This window comes from Kogia breviceps, chromosome 3, assembly GCF_026419965.1.
Source record: "Kogia breviceps isolate mKogBre1 chromosome 3, mKogBre1 haplotype 1, whole genome shotgun sequence".
NCBI classification, from domain to species: Eukaryota; Metazoa; Chordata; class Mammalia; order Artiodactyla; family Physeteridae; genus Kogia; species Kogia breviceps.
In genome coordinates this window covers 135,899,223-135,925,971 of record NC_081312.1, presented here as the reverse complement: position 1 = coordinate 135,925,971, position 26,749 = coordinate 135,899,223, and the positions used below count along the sequence as shown (strand labels likewise).

The 26,749-nt window shown below is 38.2% G+C and overlaps 1 long non-coding RNA gene across 1 annotated transcript in view; it reads left to right on the top strand.

The window, feature by feature from the left end:
* The window catches only part of LOC131753024 (uncharacterized), a 33,354-nt gene extending 6,903 nt beyond the window's left edge, over positions 1–26,451 (top strand). Inside the window, exon 3 of the long non-coding RNA XR_010840037.1 lies at positions 26,172–26,451. This is a non-coding gene — a long non-coding RNA (uncharacterized lncRNA). The remainder of the gene's footprint in view (positions 1–26,171) is intronic.
* The last annotated feature ends 298 nt before the right edge of the window (positions 26,452–26,749 follow it).

Sequence of the window (26,749 nt, the reverse complement as noted above, 5' to 3'; positions counted from 1 at the left end):
TCTTTTATTTGAATGTATTAGAACTGAAGTGGAAGAAAGGCTTTTAGAGAAGGCACAATAGTACTGGCAAACTCCTTCCAGCATGTGCAATGCTGTCTGGAAGGTAGTGAATCGTAGTGGAGAAAGCAGAGCCATAGAATCCTCGATGTCAGGCTGAGGAGAGTATGTAACAGTACTGCTCATCTTTAACCAATTCTGTGCTAAAAGGGAATGGGGAATTAGTGGAATTATTAAAAAAGTTAAGACACATATTCTTCCATTTCAGATTTTCCTGGTGATCACATAGCAGGAGGCTCTGTTTGCCACAAGTATTGTAATACTAGAGGTAATAAAGATGGTTGTCAGTTGCAAAGGAGAATCTCAAGGGTGGAGTTCAGGTAACACTGTAGGGCAACTGAATAAGGGTAGGACTAAATGGGTTGAATTATAGAGCGATTGAGGTGAGTCAGGCAATTAGAAGTGGATTTAAAATATATCATCTGACCCATGTCGTGATGGCTTTATGAAAATGATGTTTTCATAAATTGACTTCATGTTTCTATAAACCAGAACATAGGATTTTTGAGCAGGAACCTTTGAGATCATCTAGTGACCATTTCATTTTCCAAAAAGTGAACATTTGCCTACTTGTGACTTGTCCAAGGTCATATACATCCAATAATGGGAGGAGAGCGAGGACTAGAATCCATATCCCCAGATTCCAAGTACTTTGCTTTCTCTATTACATAAATATTAAATCAGTTCTAAGAACTCAATATTCCAAACTCCCCATGAAGTAAGCTGTATGCATAGAAAAATTATTGAAGATAAAGAAACTGAGGCTCAGAAGGGTGGAGTAAATTTACCAAATCCCATGGCTGGACTAGACCAAAGCCCAGGCCTCACAATCCCTGGGCCAATAGGCTTCTACTAAACCATATTGCTTCAGAGTTTAAAAAAAGTGAAATCTTAAATGCCATGTGCCTAGGCATAGAATTCACTCTTTCAACCTACAGGTATTTTACTTTGTGCTGTTACCTGCTAGGCACTCTGCTAGGTGCCATAAAAAGATTACAAGACTAAAAGATTTATTTTGCAAGACTAGATTTCTATTTTGCGAGACTAAAAATTGAACGTTACCTAATTATCAGGGAAATGCACATGCTTTTTGGTGGTTGATAAGCTAGCAGGAAGTAAGTCTTAATATTCTACAGCATTAGAAATGTTTTCACTTTCACCAAAGGATTGGTTTCAAAGTCTCTACTGTATTACTCTCTACTGTATTTTTGTATTAAAAAATGTGACAAGGACTTCCCTGGTGGCGCAGTGGTTAAGAATCCGCCTGCCAATGCAGGGGACATGGGTTTGATCCCTGGTCCGGAAAGATCCCACATGCCGCGGAGCAACTAAGCCCGTGCGCCACAACTACTGAGCCCACGTGCCACAACTACTGAAACCCACATGCCTAGAGCCCGTGCTCCAAAACAAAGAGAAACCACCACAGTGAGAAGCCCAGGCACCACAACGAAGAGTAGCCCCTGCTCACTGAAACTAGAGAAAGCCCGCGCGCAGCAATGAAGACCCAATGCAGCCAAAAATAAATAAATAAATTTATTAAAAGAAAAATAAATCTGACAATACCAAGGGTTATCGAGGCTGTAGGAAAAGTGCAACTGTCATGCTCTGCTGGTGGGAATGTCAAATGGCCTAACCCCTTTGGAAAGCAGTTTGACAATATTTAGTAAAATTTAAAATGCATATACCCTACAATCCAGCTTCCATTTCTGGGTATATACTCTAAAGCAGTTTTTCTCAAACTGTGATTCATGATCCATTAGTGGATTGTGAAATCATTTTAAGGGTTACAATGAACATTTTTTTTTACAGATGAAATAGAACAGAAATATCAGGGTAAGGATTGTTTGGTGAATTTTTGTACACCACCTAGATTCTCCCTCTCCAGGACTGAAACATTAACTTCAGCTGCTAGGAGTGTTGGCAGCCAACAGCTTGTAGCTGAGTCCCTCTCCAGGACTCTCTCCAGGAAGAGAGCTACTTGCCCAAGGTCACACTTTCTTCCTGGGTGCAGCTGTATTCACTAACTGATCTATGCATGTGTCTAACGGCCTGATCCCCTTGCCCTAATTCAAAATTACTCTGAATAATCACTGCAGCCAGTGCGGGATCAGCTGAGGCCTTTGTTGTCACTTCATTAGAGCCCCAAACTACCTCTGCCCACATTCCTGCTTCTTTACTCCCCAACAGGTGCTGATACCAGGACACTCCCTCGTAAACGTCTTGTATACAAATTTCTGTTTCAGATCTACTTCCCAAGCAACTCAACTTGTGATGATATATGCATATATGCATGTACAGGATCTTAATGTAAAATTATTTCTCATCATGCATACTGGCCATAAAAGCTTAAAAACTCCTGCACTTAGGGAAATTCTTGTACATATGCACCAGGAGACACTATGAGGATGTTCGTTGGGGTATTATTCATATTAATGATGACAAAAACTAAATGTCCATAGTCATGCAATGGAATATTGTACAATAATTAAAATTAGTGAAATCTCAGATGTGGAAAACAAACTTATGGTTACCAGGGTGGAAGGGATAAATTGGGAGATTGGGATTGACATATGCACACTACTATATATATAAAATAGATAACTAATAAAGACCCACTGTATAGCACAGGAAGCTCTTCTCAATACTCTGTAATGACGTATATGGAAAAAGAGTCTAAAAAAAGAGTATAACTGATTCACTTTGCTGTACAGCAGAAACTAACACAATGTTGTAAAATCAACTATACTACAATAAAAATTTTTTTAAAAATAGTCAATCTAAGAAAAAAAATTAGTGAAATCTACTGGCATCTATCAACAAGGACAAATCTCTAAAATAAAGGGATACTTACCACCTTTAGGATAGTGCCTACCTCTGGAGAAGGAGCGTGGGAAATGAGATGAAACTGGGACTTCAACTGGGGCATTGTATTGTTTTTTAAAGAAGCGTCTAGACAAATATGGCAAAATGATAGCATTTATTAAATTTATGTTAATACTTGGGTTTTTTTCAGTTTTCTGAATGTTTAAAATATTTTAAAATTGAATTTTGTTCAGTGAATTAATACTGCAGAAAATCTACATTTATAAAAAAGCATTTTAACTTTTATTATCAGGAAGTAACGAAAGGACAGCTAACAAGGTCACTTCCTCTTACACAAGAAATTTGGTCAAAATTTAATGGCTCATGGAGTCCAGATATTCCAGTTATAACTGTTTGGCTGGTTTATTGTACATCATTTATGTTTTTCCCCTATTTTCATTACTACTAAGTTCCATGTAATAAAACAATACTGGAATCTTTTAGCAGTTCATCAATATGTGTGTTGTACTCTGTGAAGCCAAAAGAGGGTATTAAAAAAAAATAAGCAGGGATATGTAGTTGACTATATAAATAAGATCATTCTGGTTTAACAGTAGCTTCACATTAGTGGTGATAGGTTTAAAGGAGAGAGGATGAGAAAGGACAATAGAAATATTATTACCATTACATTCCTGTGTCTTCACAACATCACCCTTGTATCATATAGGGCACCTAGAGTGCAAATGAAACTGGCCAAGTTGCATTAGAAGGAGGAATTCAGTAAAGGTTAGTACTATCCATAAGCATATATAACAGATCTAAGGAAGAAACTAAAAAAAGTAAGCAGAATAAAAGTGTGGTCAGTAGTGAAACTATAAATTAGGGTAAGAAGGGGTTGTGGCTTTGGGAGAGTCTCTGCTGGATTGTTTACTTGACCCTTCATTTTACTTACTTAGGTTTGTTTTTCTTTTTCCATAGAACATGTGCAAAATTCAACACTTTGCCTATGGAGATTTAATATGATTTACAAAATCTAATGCAGAAGCTTTATTAATACTCAATTAATGCATATATTTAAGGAAAAGCAAAATTTTAGAATATTAGTAAGTCCTACGTATAAAAGCAATCAGTTTAAAACAATCTTCATACCTTGATATGAGAACACAGTGAGTCTATTGATAAGGAACTACAGTAATGCAAAATATCTCTAAATGATGATACATAGGGGTTTCCAAAGCAACAAGGAAGTTGAAACAAGCACATCTGGGCGTTAGAGTCTATTAGAAATAGTTGCTGATGAAAGTTTGGGGAAGAATTACTAATGCCCACCTCAGTCCTCAGAACTGAGAATTCCAAAGAATTTGAGTAACTGGACCTGAAGCCAATTTGTATACATAAGAATATAACCTAGACTGGACACATCTATGCTGCTAACTAAAGTGGGTCAGAAAATATCTTCCAAAATAATTTGTTCTTGTCACTATTACTGCTTTGAATTGTGAGAAAAAGATTTATAGCTTGAGTAAGTGCACTGTTTATGAAACAAGGTTTGTTCCAGATGTTAAACAAGTGTAGAGTGAGATCTGTCTACTAGATCTGGAACTAGAATAGGAAAGAAACTTGCAATGTATGTTTTCTTTGTGAAAAAACTGTGCCTTTGGACCATGGTTATTAGCTTATAGCTCCAGGGAAGCTTCATATTCAGGGCCTTAGAAACCTCAATGTTTTTCTTTTTGACCTAGTTAAATTTCTTGGAATAGGAAGTTATGATGCTAATGTTTTTCAGAACTGTGCACATGCCTCCGAGAAACTTTTGTAAGGTCCTTCAAAAACTGTAACTTTAGTATAATCTATAAAAATTTTGAAACACTGTATTGATACCTGAAACTAATATAGTACTGTAAATCAACTGTATCTCAATAAAAAACATTTTTAATTTAAAAAATTTGTCAATTTTGAGGGAACAGGGAAAGGAATTCTTGTGTAGGATGAAGACTAGAGTAGAAGACCTGGAAGGACTGTCTATTTGTTTGGTCTTATTCACAACTGAGAACTATTAAAATATTAGCAAATCCTAGTCTAGATTTGGGGACAGAGCGGGAAACCCCTGAGCTTTTATTTTCAATTTACCATCTCCCTTCCACTCCAAGTACAAGCCAAAGTACATCTTAGTCATTCTCTCCTTCTGAGTATGTTATGACCAAGGCTATAATTATTTGAAGGACTTCTCAGATCTTTCATCATTCATGTTGTGAATATGTGTTGTCCCAGTTCTTCATTACATGGCTTATAACAACCTATGTATTTGGGCAGAATAATTGTTAATTATCATCATTATTAAAAACATTCAGACATCTCTACATATCTACACAGGTAGGGATTTACAAAAGAAATTCCACAGACATATTTTCTTTCTTCCATCAACCAAAAATAACCTCAACACAAGACAATTATTTTATTTATTTATTTATTTTTATTTTTAATTTTTTCAGCCGAGCGGCGCGCCATGCGGGATCTTAGTTCCCCAACCAGAGGCGCCCCCTGCAGTGGAAGCGCAGTCTTAACTACTGGACCGCCCAGGAAGTCCCAGACAGCTATTTTATATGAAAAATTTTTGGTCTTCCACTTTTATCGCTAAACCCCATCTCAAACCTTGAAACCTCAAAACGAATCACATAAGACTACATACCTTATGGGTACTCAATAAATGATGATCAACTGTTGTTATTGCATTGGTCTTCGTAATTCTCATAAAGATGACAGTCATTTATTTAGACCATCATTTGTCCTTAATCCAGTTTTGTGCTAAACTTCAGAGTCTCTGCAGAAGCTGCCTTAATCTTTGGTGAAAACAGGGCTCATTCAGGGTAGAAGCTCAGAGAATTTAGAATTTTTTGCTTTAAAAATCAGTTAAAGGGGACTTCCCTGGTGGTCCAGTGGTTAAGACTCTGTGCTTCCACGGCAGGGGACACAGGTTCGATCCGTGGTCGGGGAGCTAAGATCCCCACATTGCTGCGCAGTGCGGCGGTGGGGGGATGGGGGAGGTGAAATCAGTTACCTACTTTAAGACCTTCACATGAAAAGTTACCTGGAGTACTCTTTCCCATGATCTCTTTTTTTTTTTTTTCCTGTCCTCTTTGGTTTACAACAGACACAGCTATGTTACAACCACAGGGGCAAAGTTTTGCAACAGAATGGCCTTGAAATAGAATACTGCCCAGTTGAAAACTTAGGCAATCTTAATGGAATAAACGAAACGAATTGGTGACTGCTAGGCTTCATGTGTTTCTTCTTATAAGGAAAGCTATCACCTTTCTGGGAGAATGTTATTCTTTAACTGACCTTGTGCCTTGTCTGTATCAAAGAGTTCTCAGTTGCTGTAACATACAGTCATAGTGCTGCAACCAAGAAATAACCCTATTATCTACAAAAGGTGCTTTAGTCAGTAAAATACAGCTTCTGAAAATAAGTAAGTGCTACTACTTGATCCCTACCATAGTGTTTCTCATTTCTCTTTAAAATGGTAAAAATTACTGAGGGCACATAAACCCTTTAAAAAATTTACTGTAGGAGCTTCCCTGCTGGCGCAGTGGTTGAGAATCCGCCTGCCGATGCAGGAGACACGGGTTCGTGCCCTGGTCCGGGAAGATCCCACATGCCGCTGAGCGGCTGGGCCTGTGAACCATGGCCGCTGAGCCTGCGCGTCCGCAGCCTGTGCTCCGCAATGGGAGAGGCCACAACAGTGAGAGGCCCGCATACCGCAAAAAATAAATAAATAAATAAATAAATAATTTACTGTAAATGTCTACATACTTGAGCTGCATCAGCAAGTGAATTAAACAGCAGCAGTAGTACTCTGAAACCAAAGCTTGTTTCTCAAAACTGTGTTAATCTCTTTTTTGTTTTGTTTTGTCTTGGGGTTTTTTTTGCAAGAAACCTCATTACTTTGGCTACAGATGACTTGCTTGAATTTCAGAGTTTTCTTTTTTTCAATTTTGATTCTGATATGAAATTGAAATGATAAATAAACAACATATGGGCCACTCTGATAGAATGAAAATTCTCCTTAGGCTGCACGTGGCTCATGATAACCGTATAATATGCTGTCATGCTGTCATTAGAACTGCTGATCTGACTCAAAACGTTTTGTAAACATGGGTTATCCATTCAAAAAGCCTAATGAGAGTAATTCTTCCACAATTTTCTCCACTTCTAACATCTAAGATCATTTTTCATGTGGAAACTTGAAGAAAGTTTAAAAAAACTTTTTTCAGTAGCTGTGGGTAAATTGCCAGGGTTCTTATAAATGTCACAAGCCAGTGGCAAACAGTTCAGTAATATGGTTTTCCTAACCACACAAAAGTATGTTCAGCCAGTTAATGGTGTCATGATCTACCTAACGGCTTTATTTGTATGACTGGGAGCACTATTTTATGATAATTAGGTGATAGCAAAGTCTCAGAAAAAGCATGATTCCAGGGCAATATAAGATGCCAGTTTCCTTTGGTCCTTTTATTTATTTATTTTCCTGTAGAAGTTTCTTGGGTTAATAACTGGTTGGAATAACTTACTTTAGTTGACCTTGGGGTTGGTTGAATTGCTCTAGGAATTAGGATTTTTATTAAGTAGTTTAATAGAAACTCATACACTATATAAGCTGTTATCAACACACTTAAATCCTTCCTAATGTAGCACTTGAACCTGTGAGATGTTGCGTGAAATTGTCTTCTCTTAAACTGTTTCGTAATTAATTAGTGAAAAGTCATTGTTCACCTGTGTAATGGAACAAAAACGATGGCTTAATTTTGACCTGAAAAATGAAGAATTTCTTAGTTTTGTGGCAGTGCCTACATGGCACAACAAAAAGTGGAGATTTGGTGTGCACTCAGTTGCAGTTATTTTGAGAAATGGGGAAAACTAGTTGGGACAGTGTGGTATAACTTATTTAGTTTGGGTTAGACTCTTTGGGTTTGACTCCTTACATTAAAAAAATATATATATATATATAGGGCTTCCCTGGTGGTGCAGTGGTTGAGAGACCGCCTGCCAATGCAGGGGACATGGGTTTGTGCCCCGTTCTGGGAAGATCCCACGTGCCGCAGAGCGGCTGGGCCGGTAAGCCATGGCCGCTGAGCCTGTGCGTCCGGAGCCTGTGCTCCGCGACGGGAGAGGCCACAACAGTGAGAGGCCTGCGTACCGCAAAAAAAAAAAAAAATTATATATGTATGTGTATATATATATATATAAAATTGCTCAAAGAATGTGGCAACATGTTCCATGTTGCTGATGATTCCTGTCGGAAAAAGAAAGCAAGGGAAGCAGCTATTATAGTCTTCAGCAAGAGTAAGCAAGCATATTTCTCTTACATGCATTACAAAGCAAATGTAGTCATTTAATTTGCACGGAAGAATAAACCATCACACACTATGATTTCCATATTGCTTCTCATGGATTGAGGGAAAATTTCATTTGTAACTTTATCTTCATTTCAAAGTCCATTGATATAAAGGAGCTGGAATTCAGCTCTTTTAGAAGTTAACTATGATTCTTTAGCTAAAAGTTTCTTGGCTTGGCCTTAGTTTTATGGTTCAGATTATTCTTGGGCTGCTGGCTTGGTTCAGAAAACCAAGCACCCTGTACAACTCTGAATTAGAAATCTCAAAAAAAAATCCTACTTTCTTAATTATACTGTATTTTATAAGAAGATTACTTGTTCTGAAATTAGCCCTCTGATGATGGCAAAACAGCTGGATGCAAAGTGAAAAATTCAAGGACTCATCTTGCAATTTCAGACATACGATTTCAACCACCAGTTTGATCTTAACCTCCATATGTTTTGCAGTTGTATAAAATACACAAAACTATGGTACATTGAAGTATATTTATTTAAGTCTGGTGTGTATTGGTGTTTATTTCCTGCTATGTGTTAGCAATCTAAAAATAGAAATACTGTTCACTTTTTAATAAGGTTTTGTACATAATCTTACAAGGGTTTTCGGAATGAGAACTGAACTTGCTTTTTCATGAGCAAAGTTTGCCCTTGGCCAACAGAGGCTGTCAGAGACCCTGTTAAAGTTTTACTCAATCTGACAATCTTTGTCTTAAAAAAAACAAAAAAGAGTTATTTAACATACAGTAAAAATAAGTTTTCGCAAATGCATAGTGTTAAAACTACCACTACAATCAAGATATGGAATGTAACCCCCCAAAATTCCCTTGTGCTACCCTGTTGTGATCAGAGCCTCACCCCACCCTTAACCCTAGGCAACCACTAATCTGTTCTCTCTTCCTATAGTTTTGCCTTTTCAAGAATGTCATATAAATGGAATCATGTAATATGTACTCTTTTGAGTCTGACTTCTTTCGCTAAGCAAAATGCTTCTGAGATTCATCCATGTTCTTGTGTGTGTCAAGAGTTTATTCCTTCTTTATTGCTGAAGAGTGTTCCATTTTATGGATGTACTTCAGTTTATCCATTCCCCAGTTGATGGATATCTGGGCTGTTTCTAATTTTTGGTTATTACATGTGAAGCTACTGTAAACATCTGTGTTTAGGTTTTTGAATGAACATAAGCTTTAATTTCACTCTGGTAAATATCAGGGAGTGATATTGCTGCCTTTGTGGTAATTCTATATTTAGCTTTATAAAAAACTGCCAAATTGTTTTCCAGAGTGGCTGTACCATTGTGCATTGGCCCACAACAATGTCTGAGAATGCATGAAAGAATTCAGTTGCTCCCTGTTCTCACCAGCTCTTGGTATTATAAGATTGTTTCATTTTAATTATTCTAATAGGTGTTTGGAAGTATCTCATTATGGTTTTAATTTATATTTCCCTAGTGACAAATGATTTTGCACAGCTTTTCATTGCTTATTTGCCATCCATGCCTCTTCTTTGGTGAAGTAAATATTTTTATTGGGCTTGTTTATTTTTTCTTGTTATTGAATGTTGAGAGTTCTTTATATATTCTAGACACACATCATTTGTCAGATATGTGATTTGCAAATATTTTCTTCCTGTATATGACTCATCTTTTCATTTTCTCAATTGTGTCTTTTCATTCTCTTAACAAAAAATTTTCATTTTGATGAAGTCCAAATGATCAATTTTTCTTCTATGGATCATGTTTTTGATGTTGTATCTAATTACTCTTTGCCTAACCCAAGGTCACAAATATTTTTTCCTATTATTTTCTTCTATAAGTTTTATTTAGGTCTATGATCTATTTTGAGTTCATTTTTTATATCAATCTTTATCTTTTAATTGGAGCATTTAATCCTTTTATATTTAATGTAATTACTAATATATTTGAATTTGTACCTTGTTTTGTGCTTTCCACTTGTTCTTCTAGTTCTATTTTTATTTGGTTTTTCACCTTTTTGAATTATTTTTTCTCATTTCAAATTTTCCCCCTCTGCTAGTTTGGATTTTATGTTCAGTTTGTTTTGTTTGTTTGTTTGTTTTTCATGACTAGTCAACAGTGCTATTTAAAGTGTGACCATCAGTATCAAGCTGGGGGCTTGTTAGAAATGTAAATTCTTGGGCCCACCTCAACCTGAATCAGACTTGTATTTTAACAAGCCCTTCAGATTATTCTGATGCATGCTAAAATTTCAGATGCACTGAAATTAAAACATACATACTTATCAAGGTTTACTGTTCCCCCAGGCAACAAGCACTTTTACATACTTTAATTCCATATACTCCCCTCCAAGTTTTATGTTACTGTTGTATTTTAAATCTTTTTTTAACCCCAGAAAACATTATTCTTGTTCTATACAATCAAGATTTGTTTCGCCTTACCCATTTTTACCACTTTCTTTGCTGTTCATTCATTCTTATTTTTTAAACCTTTCACCTGAGATCACTTTCTCTCTTAATTAAGTACATTCTTTAGAATTTCCTTTTATGAACATTATGGAAGCAAACTCACTTAGCTTGTCTAAAAATGTCTTTTTTTTTCCACCTTCTCTTTTGAAAGATATTCTTTTGGGGGGCAGATTTCTAAGTTGGCAGTTATTTTTTTCTCCTGAAGGGATTTAGAAGTCTGCTTCTAAGATGGTCTCTTTGTCTTTGATATTCTGCTGTTTCACTATGTATGTTGTGTTAAAGTGAAAATTATTTTTTGTTTTGTTTTTAATTCTGCTTGGAATTTAGTTGGCTTCTTAAATCTGTGTTTTGAAACAGATTGGTCCTAGAAAATTCTTAGCTATTGTCTCTTCAAATATTGCCTCTGCACCATTTTCTCTTTCCTTTCTTTCCAGAACTACACAATTAAATGGATGTATGTCAGAATGTCTTATTTATCCTCCATATCTATTAACTACTCTCTCAAGTTTCCTTTCTTCTGTTTCTCTTTGGTGTATGCTGGACAGTTTCTATCATCATAGTCATATCCTTCGGTTTATTTTCTCTTCACTTGTGTCTAATTGGATGTTAAACCTGTCCATTGTGTTATTGATTTTGGTTACTGTGTTTTTCATTTCTAGAAATTCTATTTTTGAAAAATCTACTAGGCTATATTCTATATTTCTTATTTTTGAATAGGTGTTTTCCACTTCTTTATTTCTTCAAAAAATAAAGCATAGTTATTTTACCTTCTTTGTTTCATAATTCAAATACCTGAATTCTTCGTGAGAGTTTTCTGTTGTTTCTCTTGGATATTGTTTCTGCTGGTCCTCACTCAATAGTAACTTAAGTCTTGGGGTGCTTAGTGTTTGTTACTGTAAGCTGCTCATTTTCCTTAGAAAATCATTTGTGTATTATTGAAGTACTTTCCTCCAGAGAAGATTTGCATTTGTTTATTTTCATACACCGGGGCCTATTCAACTTATAGTGATGGGTTTTTTTGGACCTATTTTGGCTATATCATGAGGTTACAATCTTTCAGGGACAGAATTTTTTGGTCTTTGGTTTTGCTTAGCACCACAGGAATTTTCCTTGCAGTCATCTGAGGATGATTGGGTATGTAGGGTTTTTTTCATCCCTACCTAAAGGGTCCAAGCTTTATTGGGAGAGAGGTATCCTATAGGATTCTTCAAGGCCTAGGCTTTATCTTCTGTCCCACCCCCCACTCCACACCCCACTAAAGCCAAAGCTGAAGTTCACTAGCTTGAGCAAATGCCTTTAGGACAAAAGTGATCTCAGGACAGGATTGAGCAACTCCAGGGGCATCATTTCGGTGAATAGGATGCAAATGGTGCCTCCTGGTGTTCTACACTTGGGCAATGTTGTCCATATACCTGTCTGGTTTCCTACTTCACTTCTCTTTGAGTTTATAATTCCTAGCTTTCTAGTCCATGTTGCAGTGCTTTTAAGAGGTTTAGGATTTTTTTTTTTAATTCAGCTTTTTAAATTGTTTCCAGGGAATTCCCTGGTGGTCCAATGGTTAGGACTAGACTCTTTCACTGCTGGGGCCTGGGTTCAATCCCTGGTCTGGGAACTAAGATCCTGCAACCTGTGTGGCATGGCCAAAAAAAAAAAAAAAAATTTCCACTATGAAGGGCAGCTTGAATGTCTAGCCTGCCATATGCCTGCAAATATAACTCTCAAAACCCAACTTTATATACTCTACAATTTATAGAAATATCTGATAGCCTAATTTGTTCAAATAATAATTACCTCCCCCTTTTTTTTCTGGCACCAAAGCTTTAATTAGGAACAGTTCATTGGAATTATAAAGAATCCATAGTCCCTGGTACTTAACTATTCCCTCATGAATATTACTAATAAATGTATTGGATTTACATTGAAATACAAAAGTAGCTCCAAGGTTTAAGAGTGACCACAATTTTTTTTTAATATTTCTCAGAAAATGAGTACATTAAACTGGAATCATGTGTGTCAGTTGCATAGAAAGTGTGGCGTCTCCATAGTTACATTAAACACAATGACTACAAAGGGGAAATGTCTTCTGGTGTTGATAAGCTAAAAGGAAGTGAGTCTTGTACTAGATTATAGGGAATGTTCTTAAGCTTTCGCTCAAGAATAGAAGGTTTCAGGTCCTCCTGTGTTACTCCTTCCTCAAACCTAAGTAAAAGTAGTTATGGAAAAAATACATGTGTAGTCAATGCTAAGACTCAGTGTATTGATGTCATGTAGAAAAACGTGACGCAGAGATCCTTTTTTGCGGTTTATTTAATTCTCTCTGTTATTTATAGTATTTGCTCTGAAACATCACTCAATAAAATTCTAGCAATTAAAGGGAAAGGAAATCTGTCTTAGCCAAATATTATATTAGCCTGACTCCCCATTTGGAAAAAAATATTTTATAACATACCAAGTCAGCCTTGGAGACCACTGAGTCCATTTGTGTCTGGCTTGTAGTAGCTATTCAATAAATGTTTGTTGAATCAATTAATTAATGGACAGTACATAATGGGCAGTTGTAAAGAAAGCATGCAGTGGCTAAAATGTTGATTTGATCAAAATATGGGAAGAATACTAAGAAGGAAGATTCCTGGGATTCAGCCCTCATTCTAGGGCCCCATAGTGCTATAGCCTTGGGTAATTGTTTCTTCATCACTTGCCATACTACTCTTGGGTCAAACTGCATTGCAGCTCCCTGTACATGCTGCATGATTTCCCAATTCAGTGTCCTTGTCCTTACAGTCATCCATCTAAAATACCCTCCTCCATCACTGCATGACTAAACCTACCTAGCTATGTCATCCTACTTCTTAATACAAATACTCCCCTACCAAGCTTCCCTGACACCACCCCAGGTAGAAGTTACCTTTCCCTCTGATCTCACACAACATTTTTTTCTCTTTTAACTCAATGGTGTCATTTAACACTTTATAGCTTATATTGTGATCTTTTATGTAGATATCTATACTACACTGCTTCTGGTAGGCTGGAAGTTCATGAGGGTAGGGCTCATTCCTGCTATTTTTTTGTAGTCTCCCCATGAAACCTAGAAAAGTATGTTGAAGATTATATGTACTCAGTTACTGTCTGCTAAATCTGAAAATAGAGAATGATAATGCTTTTCTTGCTAATGAGGGACGTCTGTGTCAGATGATAGCTTGAGGCCATTTGCAACTTTTAGACCAATGATTGTGGAGCACTGATGGGGAATGCTGGATATGAATAAGGAAAGAAAATTGTGTAAGTTATTTATCCATTAAGGGGAGAAGAAAAGAGAATACTTGGATAGATCAGAGCCCATTTAAAAGCAGAGAGAGCCCATTTAAAAGAAGAGGGAAATTGATGATGCAAGAGTAGAAAGTGACACGAGCAGTATAGATTATTCTAGTCTAGTCATTTTAAAAGTTCTTTTCTCAACTGAATTTTTTATACGTACGCCTGTGTATAGCTCGTATATTATATACCTAATTTTGAGAGATTCCCTGAGGAACTGAGCCAGAAAGTAGATTGCATTTTAGAATGTAGTTAACAATCTCACAGACATAATGTTGAATGAGAGAAAGCAAACACAAAAACAGTCCGTACTGTATGATTCCATGAAGTTCAAATCCAGAATTTCTCAAACTTCAAAACTAATTTCTGGTGATAGAAGTTAAAATAGTGGTTGCCCTTGGAGGGTGGTGACTAGTACGGTGCACAGGGGGTGTTCAGAGGTGCTAATAATTCTCTATATGGTGTATGCACATGTAAGAATGTTTTTAGTTTATATGTAAGATTTGTGCACTTTATTATATGTTAGTTATACATCAGTTTTTTTTAAAAAACAGATTGCAGTTAACAAATCTGTTTGCCCCATTAGTCACCGATGATCAGGTTAAGGATAAATCCAAGCTATGCAGTGTTTCCTGGAAAAATGAAGCACACTTTTAAAATTCTAGAGTTTTCTTGGCAAACCTGTGACCAGATGGCCCTCATAAATAATGCATCAAAATATGGTTAGAAATAGAAGAATTTGTGATGTATGATAAAATGAAAGAAATCAATGATCATATGGTTTACTCATTTTGACTTTCATTGTGGTTTTTCTGGAAGAGCCAGGATTACCAATAAATTGTCACACACTAAGAATGGAATAAGTACCGCACGAGGAGACTTGCTAGCTGTGAAACCTTGAGTAAGTCACAGGCTTTCTGGACATTGGATGCTTCCTCTGTTAAATGGAAAAAATATTTTTCTGTTCAAAGATAGAAACCAGGATCAAGTGATCTCTTAAGACTCCTTCCAGCTCTTAAAATCTTTGGCTTATGGAAGTTGGAACTATAAAGAACAGCTCGGGTTAAAGCTTTCACACTATTGGAGGTAGGATGGGAAAATAAATCACTTTAAAAATCTGTAATAATAGGTAACAAAAAATTTAAGTGGGACTGGAATCATGCCAACTAGTAAGAGATACAGGGAGAAAACATCTTTTCAGACACAGCCAGCTACCTGAAACCGTTTGCTGCTGTTCCTTGGGGATTTCCCTAGCCTTGGCAAGGGGTTTACCAAATAATGATTTTTTTATAAAGAAAGAAAGAAAAAAGATAAGGGAACATTTTTAGACTTCAATCAAAGAAAGCATTGTATGGTAAATTTTTCCATTGTGGGTTCATGTTTTCAAACAAATCCATTGCAGAAAATGGTATTTCATAAAATATATGAGCAAAGAAAGAACCCCAGTTTACATCTGGCTTAAGTAAAATCTCACAACTAGAAGGAACTGCACGGCATCATCTCTTCTTTCAATACTACTAAGTGGGCATCATGTATATTTTTTGAAAGGGGTAGCTGAGGCCCAGTGAGGCTAAATGACTTATTTAAGGTCACACAGCTGGGGGAAGCACAGAATAGAAACAAAAAGCCAGTTCGCAGGCTTCAAGCCTATTCTATCTTCTGCTGCACCAGGCTGCCCCCTGTGGTTCCTTTTGGATGCCTTGAGCTCCACGGAAGAGGCAGAAGGGACTTCAACTGTACTTTGTTTTAGAAGCAGTTAAGAAAGTGAGAAGCTAATGGAACTGGGAGTCAGAAGACTTGAGCCCTTCCACTTATAACTGTGACCTTGGAAAATCATTTAACTTCTCTGAGCCTCAGTTTCCTCATCTGAAATAGCACCTCACACTGTCACTGAGGCAGAAATCAATTGAAGGAACCTATGAGAATGTGAAAGTACTTTATAAATTATAAACCAAATGTGGTTATTAAAGTGGAGAAATTCTTATCTACTTGGTAAATTAAGGAATTTGTATTTCAGGGAATTCCCTGGCCATCCAGTGGGGGGTTCAATCCCTGGTCAAGGAACTAAGATCCTGCAAGCTGCATGGTGTAGCCAAAAAAAAAAAAAAAAAAGGAATTAGTAATTACAAAACAAGAATACCTGATAAAAAAGCTCTGAGTGAATATGTTAACAGCAGGGCTGCTATTAGCGCATATAAAAACCAATGATCCTGTAACAGAAATGTCCTTTGTTTACTTATCACAGCAGTTTAGCATAATCACTTTTAAAAGTAAGTCTCCACGGAACCTTCCCTGATATGTGGATGCTGGCTTTAAAAAGAACTTTATGTGGGGATACACGAGTCTTTCCTCCTCCACACTTGGCATTATCAATCCTTTTAAATTTGTGAACCCTAAATGGTAAACATGGTATCTTATTTTATTTGAATTTGCATTTTCCTGATTATTAGTGAGGCTTGGCATCTTTTCATCTTCTTATTGGAAGTGTAAATCGATAAACCTGTATGGAAGGCTGCTCGATAGTACCAAGTAAAAATTTAAGGGCACATACCTTTCAAACCAGAAATTACATTTTTCATTAGCTCCCTTAGAGAAATAGTGCTCACATATAGACACACAGAGACACGCACAAGGTTTTTCACTACAGCATTGTCTGAAATAGCAGATAACTAAAAACAACCCAAATAGCCATCAACCAGGAGTAGTCAGATAAATTGGAATAATTAAACCGTGGGAAACTATGTAACCAGTGTAAAAAAATGAAGTGGAGCTTCAACAGGAGAAAAAAGTGAGTTGCAGAATAATGTGTACAATGAAACATGACTTACTTAGAAAATGAAAATAAAACTATATATTCTATATGCACGTATATGCATGTAAATGATAAGCAAATGTCTTGAGAGTTACATGACAAACTGAAAACAGGTTGCCTAGGGGAAGGAGACCAAGTGTGAGCAGGTGGCCAAAGCACACTTGTATTCTTTGGAACTTTAAAACAAGAATGTATTTTTGTGTTACTTAATCATTGATAAAAAATAAAATATAGTTAAAAATGATACTGAAGAGTAAACGATAAAATTTAAAAGAGAGGGACTTCCCTGGCAGTCCAGTGGTTAAGACTCCAAGCTCTCAATGCAGGGGGCACAGGTTCGATCCCTGCATGCCATGGCCAAAAAAAAAAAAAAAAAAAAAAAATTAAAAGAGAGAACATTATTATTTCAATATGAGGAATGACTTTCAGGTTATAGAAATTTCTTGGATTTTCCAGAGTTGCAAGATAAGAATGAGTCCAGCTAAAGCTGAATTAATATGATGCCTGTCATTCAAGTGAAGAGTTATAAATGTAGTCAAAAATCAAAATCATCTAATATATCTGGATACTTGATATCATGTAGAAATTGATTATTTTTCTTTCACTTTTGTCCAGATATCAAGTAGTCACAGATTGAGATTCAACCTTCATGTCACTGGTTTTAATTTACTTAAACTTGCTGTGTCCCTTATCAATATTTTAAACTTAGTAGAGTACATTTCAGTGAGATCGACTCTCTTTTTCTGGCATTGACTTTTTTTCTCTGATCACAAAAGTATCATATGCTTATTGTGAAAAGGAAAAATATTGGAAGTTGTGAAGAAAAAATTAAAATTCCCACTATCAAAAAGAAAATTATTAACATTGTCAGGAGTTCTGGGCAGGGAGGAGAAGAGGGGAGTAATATATTTTTTTACACATCTTCAAGTATAATTTTAAATTTTATTGTAGCAGTTAATTTATTATAATCATATTTAAATTTTAATTTTATATTTTAAAAATAGCATTTATTGGGACTTCCCTGGTGGTCCAGTGGCTAAGACTCCGAACTCCCAATGCAGGGGCCCTGGGATAGATCCCTGGTCAGGGAACTAGGTCCTGCATGTTGTAACTAAGATCCTGCATGCTGCAACTAAGAGGCCTCATGCCACAACTAAAAAGAGCCCTAGGCTTCCCTGGTGGCGCAGTGGTTGAGAATCCGCCTGCCGATGCAGGAGACACGGGTTCGTGCCCTGGTCCGGGAAGATCCCACATGCCGCGGAGCAACTAAGCCCGTGAGCCATGGCCGCTGAGCCTGCGCGTCCGGAGCCTGTGCTCCGCAACGGGAGAGGCCACAACAGTGAGAGGCCCGCATACCGCAAAAAAAAAAATAATTAAAAAAAAAATAAAATAAAAAATAAATAAAAAGAGCCCTTATGCAGCAACAAAGATCCTAAGTGCCACAACTAAGACCTGGCACAGCCAAATAAATAAATAAATAAAAATTTTAAAAAATAGCATTTATTTTTTGTATTAAAATTTATAAGTTTAAAATCCAAAAAAACAAAAACATTGTTAAGAGTTTTTCCCTTTGCATATAGGCGTTCATGGGACTGCGTTAATACTGTGCATACAGTTCTATCCCCTTTTCTTAAATAAACATTTTTTGGTAAGCATTTCTGCATATCATCACAGATTCTTCAAAAATATTTATAATGGCACCATCTATTCTGAAGTTTGGATATACTGTCATCTATCTATCTATTCTCCCATTATAGGAGATTTACCTTGTTTTCAATTTTTTCACTGTTATACTTAACTATGGAAGAACATACTATCATATGATTCCTTGCTTCCATCTTTGATTACGTCCCTAGGATGTATTCTTGGAAATGGAATTATAGGTTTGTGCTGGTTATTTTCCATTCCTACTCCCACCTCTTCTCTGCCTTTCTTCATTCTGCTCTGTGTTTTTATAGATCTCATGTCCAGGATCTCTTGCCCTTCGGCTTCCTTGAGATTCATTCAGTGGGTGGCACCAGGAGGAGGTCAAGAAGCAAGAAGAGAAAGAAGTCGAGGTTTCTCACTCCTTCCTGTTATGAGGCAGTGCCTGCATGCCTCTTCCCACCTCCAGCCCTGCCCCTCTTTCTTGGTGGTTCCTCCTCCACCGTTCCTGTTCTTACTGAGTTCCATAAGATTATCTCCTCTCTTTGTCCCTTTATCTCTAGGGATGTTGCTCTTCTTTGGGGACCCCAACATCCCTTGTTTGCTCCCTTAACGTGGTCTACCCATCTGTAAGTAGTCCTTTTATTAAAGTCTCTTCATTTGAACCATCCTGGATGAAATCCCTTTCCTTCTGGGATCCTGACAGACACACACTTTTAAAATATATTCTTGACTAGATATTGCCAAATTGCATTTCAGAAAGGTTATATCCATTTATACTTCCATTAGTAGCATGCAAAAGCCTGATGAGATGAGCTTTTAAAGTTGCAGGAGATTTTTGAAGGCATTCAGTCTCCCGTTTGTTATCTGGTATCTTCCTCGCTGATGTCACTCATAGGCAAAGAGTTCATAGCCAAAGTCTATCTAAAGAAAAGTCATGTACGACAAAGGTAAAAATATTGGGATAAGCAGTTGTGTGTCATTTACAACCCTGAAATTCACAATGCAAGGGACCCTGGATTGTATTGTGAAAATGACTCTTTTGACTGACACCTGTAAATAGGGAAGAACACATTCTGCCTGGGCACACAGATACTACGGTGTAGTTTGGGATGTCGGCTCATATGCAGATGACAACTAAACATTAGCCCAGGAAACCAGTGGGGATGCAGTGCTGCTGCCTATAGGGTCTTTTTAAAAAATTTATTTTTGTTATCTTGTTCTTGCCTGTAGGGTCTTAGTATTCACTTGGTGGAAGAATTTCTTCTGGTCTTCCTAGTCCTGGCTTTCTTAGAAGAGCAGTTTGCAGGTACATGGATTATGAGAAGAAGAAAAAATCCACAAAGAAATCTTCTTCCCTTCTTAAACAGAGGCAACTACACTTATTGGCATTTTACATAATGGTTGCTAGAAAGTAGTTGAGATTTTAGTCAAGTGGTGTTTGTTTGTTTGTTTGGCTGCACCGGCTCTTAGTTGTGGCACTTGGGATCTTTGCTGTGGCATGTGGGATCTTTACTTGCAGCACGTGGGATCTAGTTCCTTGACCAGGGATTGAACCCAGGCCCCCTAGTATTGGGAGCATGGAGTCTTAGCCACTGGACAACCAGGGAAGTTCCCCCAAGTGAGGTTTATATTACAGCTGACTCAAGACACAGGTGGAAACATTGTGCTTTTCAGGACTTCTAAGAGTTTGCATGCTACAGCTAAGGAGCCCACCTGCCACAACTAAGGAGCCAGTGAGCTTCAACTAAGGAGCACACGTGCGCAACTAAGGAGCACACCTGCCACAACCAAGACCCAGTGCAACCAAATAAATAAATAAAATAAATATTAAAAAAAAAGAAACATTGTGCTTTTCTATTTTCTTGCAAAATATTGAGACACCCAGTGGGCACAACATGAAAATGTCTTTATGGAAAATGGTGAATTCAGTCAATACCCAGGTAAATAATATTCAATAAGTGCCTCAATACTTAATTCTGCAAAAGTATTTTTTTTTGTTTTTGGCTGCACTGAGCAACAAGTGGGATCTTAGTTTGCCAACCAGGGATCAAACCCATGACCCCTGCAGTGGAAGCAAGAATTTTTAACCACTGGACCACTGGGGAAGTTCCTACAAAAGTATTTTTATTAGAGAACTAACCAGAGCCAGGAATCAGACAAACTATTGACTCACATTGGATAATAAAGATATATTATTACCATATATTTTATAGCACTTTAGTAGTTTGAGTCCTTTAAACATAAAGTTTCTTTCCATAACACTCAGGACAGTAGTCTCCCCCACCAGGCTGTGGGCTCCCTGAAGGTAGGGGCCACTCTGGTTTCCTCCAAGCACTAACTCAGTGTCAAATACATAAAAATCAGATGCTCAGTAAAAGTTTGATGAACTGAACTCATCTGAACAACCACCCCAAGAGGTGGGATAGTTTCTGATTATTTTGCTAGGTGAGGAAAACAAAAGATCAGAGAGTAGAGACAGTTGCCCTCCAGTTAAATAAATAGAAGAGCCAGCTGTGAGCCACATCCTGTACCCCTTGACTTTTGCCCCTGCCCAAACTGAGCATGTGGGAAAGCCCCCTTGCTTACATAAACTCCCGTTGCCCTTCCCCTCTGACTTGAGTTAGCAACATCCATCTTTATTCCATTGCTGCGGACACTTTTGGAAGGTCATAGTGTTTAAATCGGGTTTAAACAATCCATGACCCAAGTGAGGCCTCAGTGGGAGACCTTCTCAGAGGACTTTCCATGTTAGATTAACTGGTATTGATGCCGAAAACTCAGCCTCTGGGCACCAGTGCCAAATTGAATCTTGGAGACAAAGTTTTGGGTGAAGTAGAGAAGAATAGCTTTATTCCTTTGCCAGACAAAGGGGGACACAGTGGGCTCGTGCCTCAAAAACTGTGTGTCCCAACCTGTGGGGATTTGGTGAGGAGTTTTATAGCAATGGTTCAAGGGCGGGGTTGTTAAGGATCAGAGTGTGTGCAGGGCCTGCACTCCTTTAATCTGACCTCAGGTGGTCTCCTGATGAGCTTCTCTGGTTCTCGAGGTTATCAAACTGTGACCTTCTCTGGAATTAAGAATGCTTCATCAGGACTTTCCTGGCAGTCCAGTGGTTAAGACTCCACCCTTCCACTGCAGGGGGCACAGGTTCAATCCCTGGTTGGGGAACTAAGAGCCCGCGTGCTGTGCAGCACAGCCAAAAAAAAAAATGCTTCATCAAGTAGTTAACATCTTCCATTTGTTGAGGGTTTTAGTTCTGTAGAAGAGCTCAAAGATATGTGTATCCCTTGAGGTGGTACCAGGACCCTGTCCCAAGTCTGTACTATTGTTTCTTGACTGCTCCTCCCTTGTCTCTGCATCCCCTTTCTTCCCTGATTAGCAACTGTTTGAATCTGCCCTTTGCAACTTAGGGAAGATCAAGGAGGCTGGAATCTAGAAACGGGGGACACAGAAAGGCTTCTGTGCCCAGGAGCCCTACAGGGTACTGCTTGGTTTCAGTATCAAATTCCTTTTTCATCTTATGGGGTTTATGCATTTCCAACCTCGTAGATCACATGTTTAATCAATTACCTGGAATGTAGCTAGAGTAATTTGCTTATGTTACCAAGACTTAACCAAGGGACTTGTAAATTCTAAGGTGTCCCTGACCAGACTTTGTCTTTGGAAAGCAACTTACTGAAAATTCTGATCACATAGCATGTAAAAGGGTAAAAAGTCCTGGAAGGTTATCTGGGCCAATGTTTCTCAAACCTGGGTTCATGGGCCCTTGGGAGTTCCACTTATGAGTTCTTGGGGTCTAGAAGTTATGTATAAATATTTAAAATTTTAGATATCCTTCTATCACATTCCAAAGTTAACATAAATGCCTTCTAGATCACCTGGCTAGCCACCTTATAAGTGAGTCTGGAAACAAGGATTTACTGTTCCACACAAAGTACTTATCTTGGCACCCAGTTATCAACTAAAATAATATCATGTAACTTTTTAAAAAATGTAGATATAATTCACATACCATAAAATCCATCCTTTTAAAGTGTACAATTCAGTGGTTTTTAGTATGTTCACAAGGTTAATGATTCACCACTATTACTACTATATAATTCCAGAACGTTTTCATTACCCCTAAAAAACTCCCTATGCCCATTGGCAGTCATTACCTACCTATTCCTCTTTTAGGGGAGCAGAATTTGCCACCCTGAACTATGTCTCTTTGGCATATTGATTGTTTTAAGCTGGTTATTTTCTGGTAAACAGCAGACAGGGAAGGGCTCTGAAAACCAAGTAGGAGTTGCCTTTTCATAAGAAACATTTACATTTGTAAGGGAAATCTCCCCCTTCTACCTGGAGGAAGATGACCAAATCTCTACAAACATCAGTGGGAAGGCAACTTAAATCTGCATCACCATCACCTTTGTTTACTGTGCTTTTCCTGGTAACGTCCCAAAACTGACTCTCGCCACTCTAAACATCTTTTGTCTTTAGCTGACAATGGTATTTAAGGTGAGACCATTTTGGTGAGTTACTCAGTTTTCCTGGGTCTCTCCCACATATACATGTAATTAAAGTTTGTTTGATTTTCTCCTGTTAATCTGTCTCATGTCAATTTAATTCTTAGACCAGCCAGAAGAACCTGGAAGGGTAGAGGAAAATTTCTCCGTCCCTGCTCCCTCTCCTCCCCAACCCCTGACAACCACTAATCTACTTTCTCTCTCCTTGGATTTGCCTATTCTGGACATTTTATGTAAATGAAATCATACAATATGAGGCTTTTGAGTCTGGCTTCTTTCATTTAGGACGTTTCCAAGGTTCATCCATGTTGTGGCATGTATCAGCACTTTATTTCTTTTTTAACGGCTGAATATTTTCCCATTGTATCCCACTTTGTTACGGAATACAAGGTCATGTGCCTGACACACAGTGAGGCCAAACAAACCAAAACTTCGGAGTTTAGAGCAGAGAAAGGTTTATTGCAGGGCCAAGCAAGAGAATGCGTGTCTTGTGCTCAAAAAACCTGAACTCCCCTATGGGCAAAATTTGGGATGAGGGTTACAGGGTGTGTGGCTTTTTTCCAGTTGATTGGTGGTGAGTTAACAGGATGGTGTTTCAGGAATCTTGTGCTCAACTTTAAGTTACCATCCTCTGCTTGGGTTCCTGCAGAAGAACTCAAAGATTTTGTTAGGTATATTCCTTCAGAAGGAACCAGGACCTTGTCCCTGCACTATTGTTTCTTGACTGCTCCTCCTGTTTCTGCATTCCCTCCCTTTCCTGATTAACAACTGTTTTGAATCTGCCCTTTGGAACTCATGCAAGGTCTAGGAGGCTGAAAGAAGCCTATTTCCTACAAACAAAAAACGGGATATGGAAAGGATTTGTACATAGGAGGGGCCCCACAGGGTCCTGCTTGGTTTCAGTTTGTTTCCACTTTCTGGCCATTGTGAATAATGCTGCTGCTGAAACCATGTAACTCTGATTGGGACTTGAACCCATGTGCTGGGACTCGAACCCAGCCAAAACCCAGTTTGGGACTTGAACCCACAGTCTTTTAACTGAGATCACACACCTGGTCTTAGGGTTTAATGAAGCTCAGGTTCTTGATGTCTCATTGCAGAAAGAATTCAGTGAGAGGCAAAGTAATAAGTAAGTAGTGGATTTATTTGGAGACAACACATTCCCCAGACAGAGTTTGAGCCATCTCAGAAGGTGATACAGTACCAGGGTATGAGGTTGTCAGTTTTTATAGGGGTGGGTAATTTCATAGTCTAATGAGGGGGAGGATTATTTTAAGTATTTTGGGAAAGGGGTGGAGAATTCCAGGAATTGGGCCACCACCCACTTTTTGATCTTTGATGGTTGGCCTCAGAACTGTCATGGCACTGGTGGGTGTGTCACTTAGCTTATGCTAATGTATTACAATGAGTGTGTAATGAGGCTCAAGGTCCACTGGAAGTCACATCTGCCTTCTTGGATCTAGTTTGTTCTAACCAGTTTTTGTCATGCCCTATGTCTATGTCATTCTTTTAAAGTTTGTGCCCTGCCCCCTTCCCTCCTGTTTTGCTATGAAAAGCTTTTAATTCTAAGTTATAAAAATTTGGGTCTGTAAATCTTCAGATATGTTCTTGGGGTCTGTGATTTCTCAAATTTGAGAAATACTGCCACAGGATGACTCCATTGCTTAATAAATAAAGAAATTGATCAGGTCACACAGAGTTAATGGACGCTTCTATGATTCATAGCACAAGCTTGCTATCTTTCTTATCCATGAGAAGTGGACCTCTTGATTTAGGGCCTTCCCAAGTTATCTGTTTTGTTCTTGAATGGCAAGAGCCACCACTAGCAGTATGGTTAACCCTTAACCAATAACTCTGGTGTATGTTGATCCAGCCCAGATGCTTGGCAGCTTTTAATTCTCCGAACTCTTGGCCTGAATACTGGTAATATTTCCTCAGGCTAAAAGCCAGCAAAAAGAATCACCTGGCCAAACATCCCCATTCAGCCTGCTTTTCTTCTAGTGTCCTCCCAGGGGAGCTTTTTGGACAAACAAAGCTTGTTGACCCAGTTTGAAGGCCTGGAAAATTATCATGTGAGTCACTGGGACAGCAGAGCTAAGTGCCAGGCCCTTGAGAAACTTTAAGCACAGGCCTCCAGTGCCATTTGTGTCCCAGTAGGGTGGGACCTGGAATCCCAGGGAAGCCTGCCTCTTTTCACCCAGCTGCTCCTCCGAGTGGTTTCCAAGCTCCTTGGCTCTGTGTATGGTGCTGCATAGGCCCATTCCTGTTTTCCTCCACAGCGGGCTTTGACTCTAGCTGTTCAGAGAGTGACAGCTCGGTTGTAGGAAACCAAAACAAACCCAGATACTTAGAGGAAGACATGTAGTATTGTTTGGAGCAAGGCCACAGGCTCTCTCTGGGAAGGAATTGCTGAAGCAGCTATAAAAGTTTCAAATTAAAGACCAAGAATCCAGAGGCAGTATTTTAAAATAATAGTCACAGGAGTGAGTCAGGGTCTTGCAAAAGAGTACCTCCAGATTACTTAAGGGGTGTTTTATAATGTTCTGAAGATGCTACTTCCTAAATTACACAAAGAGCTGGAGAAACATAGCCAGAAAAGCAATGAGGGTAAAACTTGTTACATTTAGATGGGGTGGACAATTTATAGCTTAGATGGTATGATGGCAGAAAGAGTGCCAAAAGCTTTACTGGTCCTCAAATAACTCTCCATGGGTATATAGAACTGCTGGGGTAGGGTGAGTACCAAAGTGGGGGCTTCTGAATATCTAGTACAGCCTGAGGACAAAAGAGTAGGGGTTGATAGGAACAGGTATGGAGAAAAGTCACTCATGGCCTTTATCTGTTCCTTTTTTTTCTTTTTTTTAAAGTAACACCTTATTTCAAGACTTATTCTGAGTTTTAATCATCAGGAGGATATAGTTTTAACACATAAGTTGATCCAGGATTGTATAACTGTATAAATTCATGTTTTGTGGGTGTTTTAAGAGAGTGAGTGACTATTAAATTCCTCCCACTATAGGAATGGCACATGAAGTCTCTCTCCTTCATGGTTTTGGAGGATCAGCTTCTGTGCCTTGAAGAACTAGAAGAAGACCATTTGATTACCAAGTTTTTGGTATCTTCAGCCCCACTACTGTCTATCCCCTCACTTCACTTCTGACTTTCTCCCTTTATCCTTTCTGCTTCTGTCTACTTCTGACAGATCTGGCAAAAATACAGAAGATTTGCAGAAACAGGCTGTTCACTTCCCACCCTGGTGCTGTCACAGCAGATTGCTTCAGAGCTGCTGTCTCCTGTGCTTGGACAAAGTATCGGGCATCCTTCTTTGTCATCACAATCCTGGTGTCTTCCCTGTGTGCTGAGTGCCTTGCAGAGCCAGCAGGCCAGCCCCAGGTGTGCCCTCTGTATGCTTAGGCAGAAGACTGAAGGGGGCCTAGAGAGACTATTCAGAATTAGACAATAAAGGTAAAAAAGGGGCGGAATCAGGTAAAGGTAAGCATTTCATGTGTCTAACTGTATCTTCCTGATGCATAACAGTAATGTGCTAACAGCACTGTTCATTAGAACATTCTGTGATAATGGAAACCTTCTACATCTGTGCTGTCCAATATGGCAACGACACATGGCTATTGAGCACTTGATGTGTGGCTAGTGAGGAATTGAAGTTTTTATTGCGTTTAATTTTAATTAATTTAAATAGTCATATATGACTAATGGCTATTGACCTAGAGATACTGGTGTTTTAAAAGATAGCAGAGAAAAAGTAGGAGGTCAGACATT